Genomic DNA, 15,302 nt, shown 5'->3' with positions numbered 1-15,302 from the left:
ATTGGGTATAATCAGATCCCAGAGGAGCTTTTCTGATGAGGCGGAGATTCTTTTGACAGGAACTTTTGAGAAGTGGAGTCGATGTAATGAAGTCCAGAATTTTCCAGACTCCTCTTAATATATCCATCATGTCCAGCCGCATCATTGACATGTTGACTCTCTTGTTTCTGATTTCAGCTGTCAGACTCAGTAAAATTGCCCCGGCAGCTTTAGCATATGTGGCAGAACACTGACAAGATGTTACTTACACCTAATTAAGGCTGAGAGCATCGTAACGGTTCCGGCATCCTAGCAACCTGATTTCCTCTGGTTTCGAGTTTTCTGGATCTTGACCTCAGCACTTTGAAAGTCAGGAAAATTTGATACAGGGACGCTTAGGAATATTGCCATCACCACACTTTGACTTTTATATCAAAATGGAAAACAGCAGAACGAAGAGAATTTGACAAAAGAGATGGAAACATCACACCTAGAGGGTCAGAATGGGATAGCTGACCTGATAAGAATGGCTGGATGGACTAGATGACCTTTGGCTCTCTCCTGCTGTTTTTACTTTGTTTCTGTGAATGGGGGTAAATCCAGCAGGACAGGTAGTAGATGGATAGTAAGAAAAATCACACGCAGGAAAGGGAAAGAGGAAATGAATACTGGGCTTAGCACAATGACCGAATGTGGCAGTGCTAAGCTTAATAACAAGCAATTGTTTCAAACAATCATTATTAAAAAGGCTGTGAGATATAATCCAGGGAAAAGAAAACATCCCCAGTGCTTGAGTCATTTAAAATACGTTTAGATGGAACCCTCTGTAGTGGCGTGGGCTGGAATTGCTCTTTTGTGGCCTGGGCTGGGGACTGGCGCCCACCCCATTCTGACTCTTCAGCCTCTACCTTTGTCTCCTGCTGACGTAAGGCTGCTGTGGTGGACAAGCCGTTCCCTCACATGGCACAGTGAGGTTACCGAACGCCCCAGGATGTAGAACAGCCTGACCTCTCCTCCACCCCCTCTCCCAGCCCCCTGTAAGAATTTACAAATCCAGTTAAGGGTGAAATTTTGCCATTTCCTCTGTGGAACACAGAGGTTTTATGCGATGACAAGTGAATGGATTTCTTCTCTGCTGAAGTCTCCAATTCTCATACAGTTGCCAGAGGCAGAAAAAAAAAATCAGCACTTTGGCAGCAATAAACAGCCTTTTGCCTTCAAAAATGCTTCCAGGTTTTTTTTTCTTCTCCTCTTTCTTTTAAAAAAGTTCTTCTTTTATGTATATGTGCCTTTAGGAGGGAGAGTGATATTTAGTTTTCTTTTGCTTGGTAGGAGATAAGGGAACATTTGAGATGAAATCACAAATTGTCCAGCACCTTGTCGGATGGATCAGTGAGGTTTCTCTTCTCTTCCCTCTTTGCGAACTCCAGGGTCTCGTGAATTCCTTGGCAGGGACCTGGTCTTCTCTTGTAGAGAGTTAGTTACAAAACACATTCATAATGTCCCTGGCTAAATGTCCCAGCCAGGAGTCAAGAAGAACTCAATTTCCTGGCCTGACTTTTTTGGATTCTGACCACTCCAGGTGTTGGGACTGCTCAGGAAATAAGAGGCAGAACATGTGTGCGTGTTTTTAAAAAAAGCACAGAGCACTTGCTGGGGACCCAGATGCTTACCCGGGCTGTTGGCCTGCAGCACAAAGTAGAACCTGAAAGAAAAAGGAAAGAAAAAAGAAATGTTAATAATTATTGTAAAAAGAAGATGGAAAGTTTCAGGGATTTATGTGATTTGAGAGGAGAGGCTGTTTCTGAGCTTCCTATGAAGCCAGGCGACATCTCCCCTGGGCGATGCATGGATGGGTTATTTCAGCATTGGGAAGTTGGGGAGGAGGTTTAATCAAAGGGCTGGATGTTTTGTTGACTTCTTCATGAGAAAAAAGATTCAAAAAAAAAAAAAAAACAGGTTCATTTGAATGCTTAGCAGACTTAATAAGTTTACAAGAAAATGGTTTTACCTTGGTAACAGCCAGGCTCAAACTAGTGCCCCTGAGGAACTGACTGTTATCTACTGGAGAATCCTGTGTTTTAAAGTCTTCTTCCTTTCCTTACCTCAAGCTGGAACAGAAGAGTATATCAAACAAAAGTGCCTTGCCTAAGCTGTCCGCATAGGGCAAACCTTTGGCTTTTCTGATTAGCACAATCTCCTAGCCTTGCTGGGAAGGCTGAATGTCAGGTCATCGTAGAAATTTTGAACTGGAAGGACTGCAGGGTTTATCTTGTCCACCATCACACTCCTAACCACCAGCATTTAAGGGATTAGGAAACGGAGACCCAGAGGAATTACATGACTGGCTGAAGGTTCGCAGGTGATTAGTAGCGTAATTAAATTCTGTGACCAGAGGATAATCCTCTTTATTCCTTGCAGAGTTCCTTCCCCTTTACCAACATTTCTTGAAGTGTGCACTGTGGAAGAACGCCAATTTTATATAGTATGTTAATACATTTTATGCAAAGCAGCTGTGGGTAGGGAGGAGCGAGAGAGAAAGAGAAAGAGCGATCTTTGAGAATCTCGATTAAAGAACTTTAGAAAATGTTGGATTATGCTAAGTTAAACAGGTTTATTTACAGTGATATTTCTCTCTTATAATTTGATAACTCTTTTGGTTGCAGCATCTCAAAAATGACTACTTCGGTAGAACGCATTTAGGGTAATATTTCCTGGCATTCAGCTCAGCCCTTTTTCTGACTAGTTGAGTTAGCGAGTTTGTGTGCTTTCACTCATCTTGGCCTATAACTTTTCATTTGTCAACTACCAGGAAAAATGTTTTATTTTGGAATGAACATGAACCCTGCTTCCAACCTCAGTCCTGGCACATCTATTTGTACCTCCCTAAATCAACCATTAACCTCTCTAGGCCTTAGTTGTTTCATGTGGAAGATGATGATTTGGATTCTGTGATCCATAAGGTCCCTTCGACTAATTTACTATTTCTGAGTTTGAAACGTGGTTGTTTTCTGCCTGAGCCTGGAAGAAACATGAGGGGAGAGGAGATATGCCCAGTCTCCCACTCAGGCGGTTGAGCTTAAGCTCTCAGGTTCTAAGGGATTTTTGTATGGAAAGATTGTTCTCAGCAGTAATAAACAGCCCAGAAAAAGTGTCCTAATACAAGTATGAGAATAATTTATAATGGATACCCTGGAATCCTAAAATTCAGTTTCAGGTAAAAATTTCTAAAACATTTATTAGAAAGAAAAGGTATATCCTAAGTATTTGTATTTCAGAGACAGCAAAGGCACTTTGAATTCTGGACCGAAGTCCCCGTTGGAGCTTCCCTTCACCACTGCAGTTCCCTCTGTTGCTGGTTCTAAACTGCATACGCAGTCTGCTCTTGGTACCTGGGCTGAAATTCTTTTTTTTTTTTTTTTTTTTTTGAGACAGAATCTCGCTCTGTCACCCAGACTGCAGTGCAGTGGCATGATCTCTGCTCACTGCAACCTCCATCTTCTGGGTCCAAGCAATTCTCGTGACTCAGCCTCCCAAGTAGCTGAAATTACAGGCGCATGCCACCATGCCTGGCTAATTTTTGTATTTTAGTAGAGATGGGGTTTCATCATGTTGGCCAGGCTGGTCTCAAACTCCTGACCTCAAAAGATCCTCCCCCCTTGGCCTCCCAAAGTGTTGGGACTACTGGTATGAACCACTGTGCCCAGCCTGAAATTCTTGAGATTGGCTAAAAAATATAAAGTATAATCTCAGTCAATTTTAGCAGAATATATGATTGCTTCCTGTAAGTAAGAAAGGGGTATTTATACAAAACAACAACAACAAGAACAAAATTGAATGCTCATCTATGGAAAATTCCCATTAAAACCTATAGGCATTCCTCTCAGGTACTAAGATTCCTCAGGTACCTGCCTGAGGTCCTGGGGCATCCAGATTATCATAGATCATAATTTCTCCTCACCAGTTTGCATGTTTCATTTAGGTATTCTCCAAGAAGAGAGGTCCTTTTAAAGAATGAGCATCAAGCATCCACTCTAAGAGGAAGATGGAGAAAGCCAGTGCAAGGCCTGCCTGTTGGGCATCATGTGGATTTGCCCTTGGCTCTTGTGTTCACTCAGAGCCCTCTGGTGTCCCGTTTCCAGCTGGGCTGTGCACGCACCCTGGGGATTCAGTGGAAGAGGTGACATCTGCTGACCCTCAGTCATTAATCAAGCTGCCTGAGCAGAACCATTTCCCAGGCAGGGCTGCAGCTCATTGGCTCTTGGGAGCTGCTGAATCAAATGGCGAAAGGCAGGAGCTTATGTCCTGTCCCTGAGTTCCTGAGAGGAATGAGATGACGGGGATGGAAGGGAGCTGATGGTAGAAACGACAGTAAAGAAAAGGGACTTGGGGGAAGCTGAATTGGGGAGATAGGGCAGTCCTTTGAATTGTGGGAGTTTTGGGGTACCCATTCATCATTCATACTGACTGGTCAGACTACAATTCATTGGCTTCAATACCGTGTTTTGTTGAAAAGGACTTATCAGAAAACCTGTACCTTCAGCCTGAGGCTGCCTTGTGACATAGGGTGCCATCTTCCTCCTCCTTAACCCTAGAGGTGGCTTGCACTTGGCTGTTTTCTGAAGGGGACCTTTGAATCCCAAGGGTGGAGGGTGTGGCCTTTGAGTTGTAACTACCAAGTAGCAACTTGTTACTTGGTAGTAATTTGCTGTCCAACACCTGTCTTGCTTCCAGGAGCAATCTGAATCCAGCAGTGCTGAGAAAACCCAAGAGCTACATGGCCAGCATTTCCCATCAGAGAGCCAACAGATCAGGTAGAAAAGCCGGGTCCCTCTATTCCTGATGTTCCCATCTTTAGGGAACATTCTCATCATCCTGCAACTGGTAACAATTTTCTAAAATTAGAGTTTTTCTGTTTCATTCTCTCCCCTCTCAGGGCCCCTGGTTTTGCCTTCCCGCCCACCAGCCCTGGTTAATGGAGCTTTTGTTCTGCCTGATGCTGCCTTGCTAATCAGGGTGTATCATATGGGAGCTATCAGGAGAGCGGGGCCTGCTTCACAAAGGAACACAGGTAATCTATGAGTAAGCCTTCGTGGTTCGGTGACAGAATGACATCCTAAAGAGGGTGGATGGGGTCTATGGACTGACGACACTAGGAATAGAAACCTGTTAGCTCTCACTTAAGGGTTTTCAGTGGTTATATTAACCATGACTTCCTACATCTCTCTAATATGGAAATGTCTGTGGGTTTTTCCAGCTTCCCAGATCCCTTCCTGCTTTGAAGTGAGCTGTCATTTTCTAGACTGTTGTTGCCTGGGAAACTATGGCCCAGTTTTGGCCTCAGAAGGCATTTTAGTGGGCTTGAAAGACTTTCCAATTGCTACCCTTCCAGTAGGGGTCATTGCTCACAAAGCCATCTCCCTCTAAACAGCTCCATTTCAACACCAAAAGTAAATGAAGCAGGAGGCTGTGTTTACAGGTTGGGGCAGGTTCGCATCAAATATATTTTTGAAAAATACCATGAAGTTCAGTGTTTTGTTGTAATTTCCTAAAGGAAAGAAAAGCTGTCATTCATTCATTCATTCATATATTCAATACATGCTTATTAACATTGTCCTAGGTGCTAGTAACATATGAACAATATGAACAAACTCTCCAAGTTCCTTCAGACTCTCAGGAGAGTTAGACAATAAACATATCCAGACAAATAAACAAGGTGATTGCTTTTATGATAAGAAGCACTGTTTGAGTGCAGAACACAGTAAACTCGTGTCAGAGTGTTCTTTTCTCCCAAATTATGACAAAAATGAGACTTCTGTATTGTGCTTTACAACTAGCAAAGCCTTTTCATCTATATCATCCTGTCCTCATAACAGCCTCATTGGAGACACAGTGAGTATTATTATCACTTTACAGATGAAGCAATGGAAGCACAGAGAGGTTAAGGGACTTGCACAAGGTCACATGTCGAATAAACTATGGACCCAGTACTTAAAGCCAGATCTTCTCACTCTAAATTTAGTGCTCTTTTTTCCCTACTTTTTCATGTCTCCACATCTCCAAGATTATGGGGTTCGTGGGAGCTACTTTGATAACAGTCAGGGACTGATGATTGAGCAGAGAGAGGAAGGCGGGTTAGTGGGGAGGTCTGGGGAGCCCTTTAGCCAAGAATGAGTTTTTCACAAGAGCAGGAAAGTTCCTTAAGTGGCCTTTGGCTTTGCAGAGGCTCTGCTTCATCTCTTCTTGACGTTGTCCCTGGGAAGAGGGGAGCTGGGGTGGATGCGATGGGGAAGGAAGGGAAGGTTGTCATTTCAATGTTGTCTGTTATTTATCCACACAGCCCCTGGGGCCCTATTTTCAGACTTGTCTGCTTGCCCAGAAAGGGGCAGACCCAGGATTCACAGAAATTAGAAGCACATACACTTGGCCTGGCCAACAGCAGTGATGAAGAGAGATGCATGCCGGTTTAAACCAGTACCTTCAACACTCAGGAACAACACGGCTCCAGGAAGAGCAGGGAACTCTTTTCTGCCTGCTTAAAAGTGAAGGCCTCTAATCAGAATCAGAGCTTCATTGAATGTTAGAATTGCAATGAATTTTGGCCACGACAGTCCAACAACTTTATTTCACAGACAAAGGACCGGGAGGTAGTGTGACTTGGCCAGAGTCATGCAGTGATTTAGTGAATACCAGAGCTGGGGCAAGGATGCAGCCCTTCTGACTCCTGACCCTTTCTCTCTCTTCCTCATCAGGTTGCCTTTAGAGTTGGCTACAAAACTTAGAGCTTGGTGTTGGCTCAGGCACAAAAGAGCTGGCTGTACTTGAGGCTGACTTCCATTCTACCTGTGACTATTACATTCAAGGTAGTGAACGCTTGAAGCCTCTGGCATCCTGATCCCATGATTACTGCAGAGAAAAGAGGTAAATCAAGAACTGCTTGGGGAACAGCATCATCATCGGTTCTGGCATGTGCATCTAAGCAAGGCGTGCCTCTCAGGAAGGATCTCACTCTTTGTTGTAACTGTATCATACCTTTTACAAAAAGTCACTTTGAGGTCACTTTTTTTTTGGTCCAGTATTTCAATACATTAAATGCAATTACTTCATTGTTGATTTACCTGTCATTACAGGCATGTGTTTGAACATGATTTATTGAGTGAGTTTTGTGCCAGTTGACTTGCAATAGATTGCACAATATTCAAAGGGGCTCATTTGCTTGGCATTACATTAGAGGCATGATGATTGCAACACAAAGCAATGTAAATGAATTCTGAGAGGCTCCATCATTCATGTTGTCATGTACTGAATCCTATTATTATTTATTACCATAATTGTACTGTGTTTCCTGGGGCGATAAATTAGGACTGATGGGCCCCACTGACAGTCAAGGGCTGGACTCGCTCTATATAATTTAATAGGGATACTGTAGGGTCTGTGTGTTTGGAGGAGATTTTGGTAGTGGTTAAAAAAAATGAAAGAATTTTTTTTTTTTTTTTTTACAAAAAGTATAAAAACCTTCCAAAGTTTTTTTTTCTCTCTCTTTAATGCCTTGGCTGCATTTTAAAGTCTTGATAAAAGCTGAGTTATAAGGAAGAAAATTTCTGTCTTTCAACACAAGATGGTTAGAGCTCATTGCCTCATGCCACAGTCCTTGCCACATCAAACACTGGCAGGTGGCATTAACTCTCAACAAACAAGGCATTATCGTGCCTAAGGAATCCAGAATCAGCTGCAAATCCAATGGTCAGCATGATGGCAGCCCTAGGAACTTAGCATATTACCATATTAAGTCTGAGGGCCCCTTGGGGATCTAATCCGACATGCCAATATTTCTGAAGAAATTGAAGGGTCTGTTTTCCTAGGACAGCAGAATAGGAGCATTGCAGGTTATAGATACAAAATTGCTGTGCAGGATAGAAATGTCTGTGCAAATAACAGCATAATGTATTATTAAAATCACACAGTGGGGCCAGGCTCGCTGGCTCACGCCTGTAATCCCAGCAGTTTGGGAGGCCGAGCTGGGTGGATCACTGCGGTCAGGAGTTTGAGGCCAGCCTGGCCAACATGGTAAAACCCATCTCTACTAAAACTACAAAAATTAGCCGGGCGTGATGGCATGTGCCTGTGGTCCCAGCTACTTGGGAAGCTGAGGCAGGATAATCACTTGAACCCAGGAGGTGGAGGCTGCAGTGAGCCGAGATTGCGCCACTGCACCCCGGTCTGGGTGACAGAGCAAGACTCCATCTCAAATAAATAAATAAATAAAATAAAATAAAATAAAATCTTACAATGCAAGTGCTGGAAGGGATCTTAGAGATGACTCACGTCAACCATCTCATTTTACAGATGAGAAAACTGAGTCGTAGGGAGGGCACAGCCAACAGGAAAGAAGAGTCATTAGGAATATGTGCTGCACTCTAATTCCAGAACTGTAATCAACTGGCCTTTTGATTTGAGTGATGTCTAAGGAGCATGAAGAGTCATGAAGCAGAGACCTGGCCATTCCACAGGGGGCAGTCAAAAGAAAAGCCCTGAAACATCACTCTTTTGTCCAACTAGAAAGGAGTGTGACTGTTAATAAGGCGCAGGAGTAAGTTGTTAGTCAAATGGTGATGGCCAAGAATCTTTTAGAATCCCTGTTTTGCATATATTCTGTTGGATCAATTTTATTTCAGAAAATAATCAATCTGTCTTTGAGCCCTGGGTCAGAGGCCAGGGATTTCATAATCCCTGTGGAAATAAACTCTTTGACAGTTTACATGTGTGCCTTTTGTCCTCTGTCCTTACCTATCACAATCACATATTTGGGAGCTTAATGTATGCAAAGAAGGGATGTCTGTGGAATGAAACTCGGAAAAGAAGTTGAATTCTGTTTAGGGAGTTAGGATATAATAGAAACCAAGGAAACCAGGGTCGCGTTAGCCTTATATACATAATCTCCTCGGTAGAGACACTATCTAAGTAGTTTTATTTTCTATTCCTCAAGAGCTTAAAGGAAAGATTTCATCCCACTTGTCTACATTCAGCTGTGTTTATATGTGCCACTAAATGGTTTTATTCAGATTGATTCAGGCGGGGCCATAAAATCAATGCATTGCCACCTAGTCGATCTGATTGGGTTGTTAATACAAGTGAACTAATCAGACCACTTCTTAAAAATCAGATCAGATCACCTGTGTGTGATTTGCCTGTCCCCTGGGCAACTGGCGTGGTAATCAGAAATCAAGCCCAAATAAACTCAGCCAAATGCTTCATGTAGTTCTGGCCCAAGCTAGCCCCATCCTTACAGGTAAGGGACAAGAAACAGCTCAATGTTTGACCAGTTGCACGCACAATCTGAGTGGCACCCCATGCACCCCATTGGGTTGGAAATGGCAGTGGACTCTGGGCATGTTCATGCCTTTCAACAGGTAGTAGAGTCTTTTGTTTTACGGGATTAAGGAGCAGTCTGAGGCAGCAGCAATCAAGACAAAGCAGGTATAAAGCCATTAGGGAGCGGAAAGGAGTGAGCTGTTGCTTCTCATTTCACCCCCAAAATGGGGAGCTGGATTTGCAAGCAGATCCCCGTGCAGAGTGGGCCTCATCACTACTTCCTGGCTTCTCCAGGGCCTCAGTCAAAAGAAAGTCTGCATCTAGCTTCCTCATTGGCTGACAGTCATGATCAAAGGGGTCATGACCAAGAGGAGCCAAGTGATCACACCATTAGCAAGAGGAGTCTCCAACTTGAGCTTTAGGTTCTGATTCATAGTTTTTAAAAGACCCTGGCTTGTGGCCTAAGTGGATACAGTCAGTGTTTCTCCATCAAAAAATTGTTCTTGCTGGTGTCCTGGATTTTTGCAGAACTGAGGAAATTAACCAAGTGCCTTTATCTATTTATATCATGGTTGTGGCCATATTAGTCCATGAGAATAAAATCGCCACTACAAAAACATGGACTGGATAATAGCATTATTTGGAGAGAAAGTCCCAGATTATTAGATAGTAATATTAATTATAATTTTGACATTAAAACAGAAAACCATTCTGCATTGTTTGTGAGATGATGTACTGGGGTGCAGTTAGATTTCTGTGTGTTTATAGAGGAAGCCCTGGCCTGTCCAGGATCCAGCGGCTCAAAGCCATTTGCTTTGTCTTCAGGCCACTGGCCTGGGATTCATAGTTGCAGCAACTCACTAGACAGGAAAGGGTGACAAAACAAAACAAGAGTAGTGACACTGGGTGACTATGAATACATTTAAGAAGGTAAATAAAGCCAGACATGTTAGCTTAGGTCTATAATCCAAGTGCTTTGGGAGGTCCAGGAGGGAGGATTGCTTGAGGCCAGGAATTCAAGACAGGTCTGGACTACTTAGCAATACCCCATCTGTACAAAAAATAAATTTTAAAAAAGAAGGTACATAAGACAACATGGAAGATATTGGGGAAAGTCTACACTTGATAGCCAGTGGCATCATGATATGAGTTATTTATGTTCTAGACTGGGATGAATGTACTCCAAATTTACCCCTTAAACATCTTCTTGTACCATTTTTGATGGCTTATGAAAACATAATTGAAAATAATTAAAATGTAAACATTCATTGTGTTTAGGAATATTCTTAGTTCCCATTTCCTCCTTCCTCAATCCTTTCCCTCCTGCTAGCATGTGCACGCACACACACACACACACACACACACACACACACCAGAGCAGGAAAGAGAAACTTGCTCATACTTGCATACAATTTTAAGTTTAAATCAAGCCAATGGCAGTCAAATGGAGGCCACGTGTTTTCTCTCAGGTACTAAAATGATACAAAATAAGCTAATTTTCTTCAGGCAACAGGACATCACAGGAGCCCCAAACCTGTGGCCTTTCCCTTGGAAACTCATGTCTTAGAAGCTTCCTGAGCTCCTGTCCACTGCACGAGCTGATTCCTTTCTTTGCATTCCTCTAAGGCACCTTACTCCTAAGGTCCAGGCAATGTTTTGATAGGAAGTGCCCCTGCGAGCAAGTCTTACCAGCCAAGCAGAGGATGGAACTTCCCTTTGTTTCTTGGCCACCACAAGGCAAGTTTACTGAAATGCATCCATGCAGTTTTTTTTTTTTTTTTTCAGTAGCTGACATTGAAGATGGTAGCAGTTAAGGGGTCAGAATGCGGTAGGTAAGAGGAGTGGCTGACATGGAAACCCTGTGGTCAGCAGAGCACATCTCAGGGCCTTTACTCTTGGAGGAGAAAGCTCTGATGTGGCCAGGAGTCCCAGTGAAGGAGTGGTTGGGCTGAATAAGTGAGCTTGTGTTTTGATAGAAACAAGCCTGGTTTAAAATCATGACTCTGCTCCTTGCTGTGAGATTTAGGGCAAATCAGGGAATCACTGAATGTCATCTTTCCTATTGCAGTGATGAATGAAAGCCCCTGTCATCGTGTAGTTTAATACTGGCATTGCTCTTGGGAGCCAAGGAGTCCTAGACGACTGAATTCTGCTGTGAGGTCTGTAGCTCAGGGAGAAGATGAGACAAGTGGACTTGGAAAGAACAATCTTCCTCGGTTAGTAGAAAAACTGAGTTTTGACTCTGACATTTTGACGTTCTAGAACATCTCCATCCAGTAGAACTTTCTGTGATGATGGAAATGTTCTATATCCACCATTCCTCAACATAGTAGGCACTGGTCACCTGTAGTAATTGAGCCCTTGAATGTGGCCAGTACAACTTGGGAACTGAATTTTTAACTTTATTTCATTTTAGCTGATTTAACTTTAAGGAGCCATGAATGGCTATATGGCTATTAGCTACTGTATTGGACAGCACCATGCTACCACAGAGATTCTCAAATCAGGCTGCACATCTGAATTTTCTTTTTTTTTTTTTTTTTTTTTTTTGAGACAGAGTCTCACCACTCTGTTGCCCAGGCTGGAGTGCAGTGGTGCAATTATGGCTCACTGCAACTTTGACCTTCCTGGCTCAAGTGATTCTCCCACTTCAGCTTCTGGAGTAGCTGGAACTATAGGCACATGCTACCATGCCCAGTTAATTAAAAAGAAAAAATTCATAGAAACATGGTCTCACTATTTTTGCCCAGGCTGGTCTCGAACTTTTGGGCTCCAGCAGTCCTTCTGCCTCTGCCTCCCAAAGTGTTGGGATTACAGGTGTGAGCCACTGCACCCAGAGCTTCTGAAGATATTTCAGAGGTACTGGTGACTTGGTTTCACACTACGCCACTTAAATCCGAGTCTCTGGCATGGGACCCTTGCATCAGAAGTTGTCAAAGTTCCTCGTGTGTGAGTGTAATGTGCAGCCAGAATTGAGAACTGTGGTGCAGTAGGTGCTTGTGTTAACCATGGCTCTCTTCTTGCTGGACAGGGGTGTGATGGAGAATGGCTTGCTCTGGAAGATCTCTGCTTGGGTTTTCTCTGTTGAGAATTCTAGAAGTTTGCTCTTGGGACAAATTCTGGGTGCCTTCAACTTGGGCAGGCTAAGAGATCATGTTTTTCTTAGTCTTAGATGTGTATTTCCCTTGGCTGATAGGATGAGGGAGGACACCTTAGTGGGGAGGATGACAGTTTGGATGAGGGTAAGTGGAAGGAATGTGGTCCACACGGAGGATGAGAGGCTTTCTCTTCAAGTTCTGAACAACTTTCCCTCTTATACTTGCATTTTCCTTAAAGCTTCCCAAAGGAAAGTTTCATTTCATATGGGTGGTAGGAGGGCTTTTAGTTGGACACAGGGATGTCCTATACGTTTAGCTCCTTGTAAAGAAACAGTATCATTGATAACTTGAAAGCCAATTAGTTCAATCAGGAAATGCCTTGTTGGGACTGGAGGAGCCAGAATGGGGTTTTAACGAAAAACACATTTTATTTCTAAAGTAATTGGTTTTATGTTTATTCTAGAAAAAGTCCTCAGGGTGCAAAGAGGAGAAATGCAATAAAATGATAATGAGGAGGCCCAGGACCCGCACAAGGGCACCACTGCAAGTAGATACTTCGAGGAAACTTCCTGATGCTTGTCCAGCCCTTGGTGGTGGTGCCCGGCAGCCCGTATTCTTATCCCAAAGCAATATGTGTGGAGACAGCCCTGCAAAAGCTGAGAGATTGTGTGTCCAGAGACATGTTCCAGGAATGGAAACTGAGAGTGGAGGAGTTTCCTTCTCTCCTCCTGTCTCCCGCTAAAGTGGGCGGTCCCTTTGGTGTCATCGCACTGTCTTCATAGCCTACTGCGCTCCAGGCCTGTGCGCCCATGGCGGTCTTGGACCACGAGTGAGCCATGAGCCCTCCCAAGCCCCAAGGCCAGGTCTGAAGCGGGCTGGTGTGTGCCCCTGGCTTTGTTGCCCAGATCCTCACCACAATCCCAGCATCCCACCACTCTACTGCGAGAAGAGACAAGGGAGGAGATGCACACCTCAGAGAAGGAGCAGATTTCATTCAAAGTCCGAGGGAGGCCAGGGCTCCTGGTCCCGGACTTCGTGTCAATTGGTTCTTCCTGGAAAAGACAATTGGAGGCACCTTCACCTTGTTTTTACTATATGGGTCGCGTGGCAGTGCTGGAGAAAAAGACAATCCCCAAAGAGCACATTGTCCTAAAGGAAGAGTCAACACCTGCTAACAGTTTATCTTGTCATACTAAGCCTCAAGCCCTGAGCACCATTGCTCAGCTGCACTCACGGTCTTGGTACTGTTGCCTGGTGTAACTACACAACCTCTGGGCTGATGACGCAAAAACACGTGATATGTAATAGCTCACTTAATTCTCGCAACTGTAATTATCCCCATCTTATGACTTCCATTTGACGGAAAGATTAAGTGGCTAATCCTACAACACATTTAAGTGGCTTGTCCCATAACTAGTGAAGAGATTGAAAATTTGAACTCCTCTGCTGAGCTCCGGAACCTGTGCTCCTAAGGGAGGAATGGGCTGGAGCTCCCCACAGTGGTCATCATGTAAACCCAACACTTCCTACATTCATTGATTTCTGCCTCATTTACATTCCTCTTTTGTTAGTTGCTCAGAAGTCCCTCCTCCATCCTCTTCTTCCCAAGCCCTGGTCATTAAAATCAAAGTCTTAAATCTCGGATACCACTCTCCCTGCACCTAGGCCCTTATTTTCATCCGTATCCAGAGAATCTTAACCTCTTGTCTTACGTTTGTCTAACTTGAACCTGTACGACCTATTCCTTGAGACTCTATATTTTAAAAACCTGCACAGATCTTATCAAAAAATTATTTGTACCTCTGCTTCTACCATTAGGTGACCGTTGCCTTTTCTCTGAAGACACCATTTCTCTTGTAATCTTCTCAATGTATCTTTCTCTTATTCCTGTCCCTTAACTGAACGAAAGTGGGATCGGCTTTTCCGTTCTCTCCAGTACTTCTCTCGACCACTGTTTTGTGATTATTATCCAAGAGCTTTGCTGGTGTTGGACTCCATATAGCACTGTTTCTAACACTTTCTTGCTTTCCTCAGTGACCCCAGCATCTGGCTCACAGCCTTCCCTTTCCTTGCTAAAGTCCGAGCGACTCCGACATCAAAATTGATCATCTTCCCAACTGTGTACTCAGGCAGTGTTCAAGTTCCACTTCCCGAGGGAGTTCTGTCTTGCTTCCATGGAGCTGTCCACCTGGTTGTCTCATTTTTAAACAGCTTTATTAAGAAATCATCGACATATAAAAATGTATACATTTAAGATGTGCAACTTGATGTTTTAGTATACGTTATTAAATTATCACCACAATCAAGCTAATTAAACATATCCATTACCTCTGCATAGTTGCAATTGTTTATGTGCATGTGTGTGTGTGTGTGTGTGTAGTGAGAAGATTTAAGATGTGTCCTCTCACCAAATTACTAGTATACAATACAGTTTTGTTAATTAACATGACCATGCTGTACATAAGGCCTCTAGAAATTATTCGTATTTCATAACTGAATCTTTGTATCTTTTGGCCAGTAGCACCCTATTTCTTCCTTGACCAGGCCCTGGAAACCACTATCCTACTATCTGCTTCTATAAATTTGACTATTTTCAATTTCACATATAAATGAGATCATGCAGGATTTCTGTTTCTGTGTCTTGTTTGTTTCACCTAGCATAATGTCTTCCAGCTTCATCATGTTGTGGCTAACAGCAGGATTTCCTTCTTTTTTAATAGTATTCTGTTATACACACACACGCGCGTGCACACACACACACACACACACCACATTTTCTTTATCCATTCATCTGTTGAAAAACATTTAGGCCATTTCCATAGCTTAGCTTTGTGAATAATCCTGTAATGAACATGGTAGTGCAGAGAACTCTTTACAATCCTGATTTCGATTGCTTTAGATACCAAGAACTAG

At 43.3% G+C, this 15,302-nt stretch overlaps 1 long non-coding RNA gene across 1 annotated transcript; it reads left to right on the top strand.

Annotated features, from left to right (window-relative positions):
- Positions 1-6,731: 6,731 nt before the first annotated feature.
- Positions 6,732-14,723, top strand: LOC134810739 (uncharacterized). Its single transcript, XR_010159368.1, has 3 exons — positions 6,732-6,900; positions 11,360-11,507; positions 12,853-14,723. It is a non-coding gene; the product is annotated as an uncharacterized LOC134810739 (long non-coding RNA).
- Positions 14,724-15,302: the final 579 nt, after the last annotated feature.

The sequence above is a fragment of the Pan troglodytes genome, chromosome 7 (assembly GCF_028858775.2).
Source record: "Pan troglodytes isolate AG18354 chromosome 7, NHGRI_mPanTro3-v2.0_pri, whole genome shotgun sequence".
Lineage (NCBI taxonomy): Eukaryota > Metazoa > Chordata > Mammalia > Primates > Hominidae > Pan > Pan troglodytes.
This window is presented reverse-complemented; position numbering and strand designations above follow the sequence as displayed.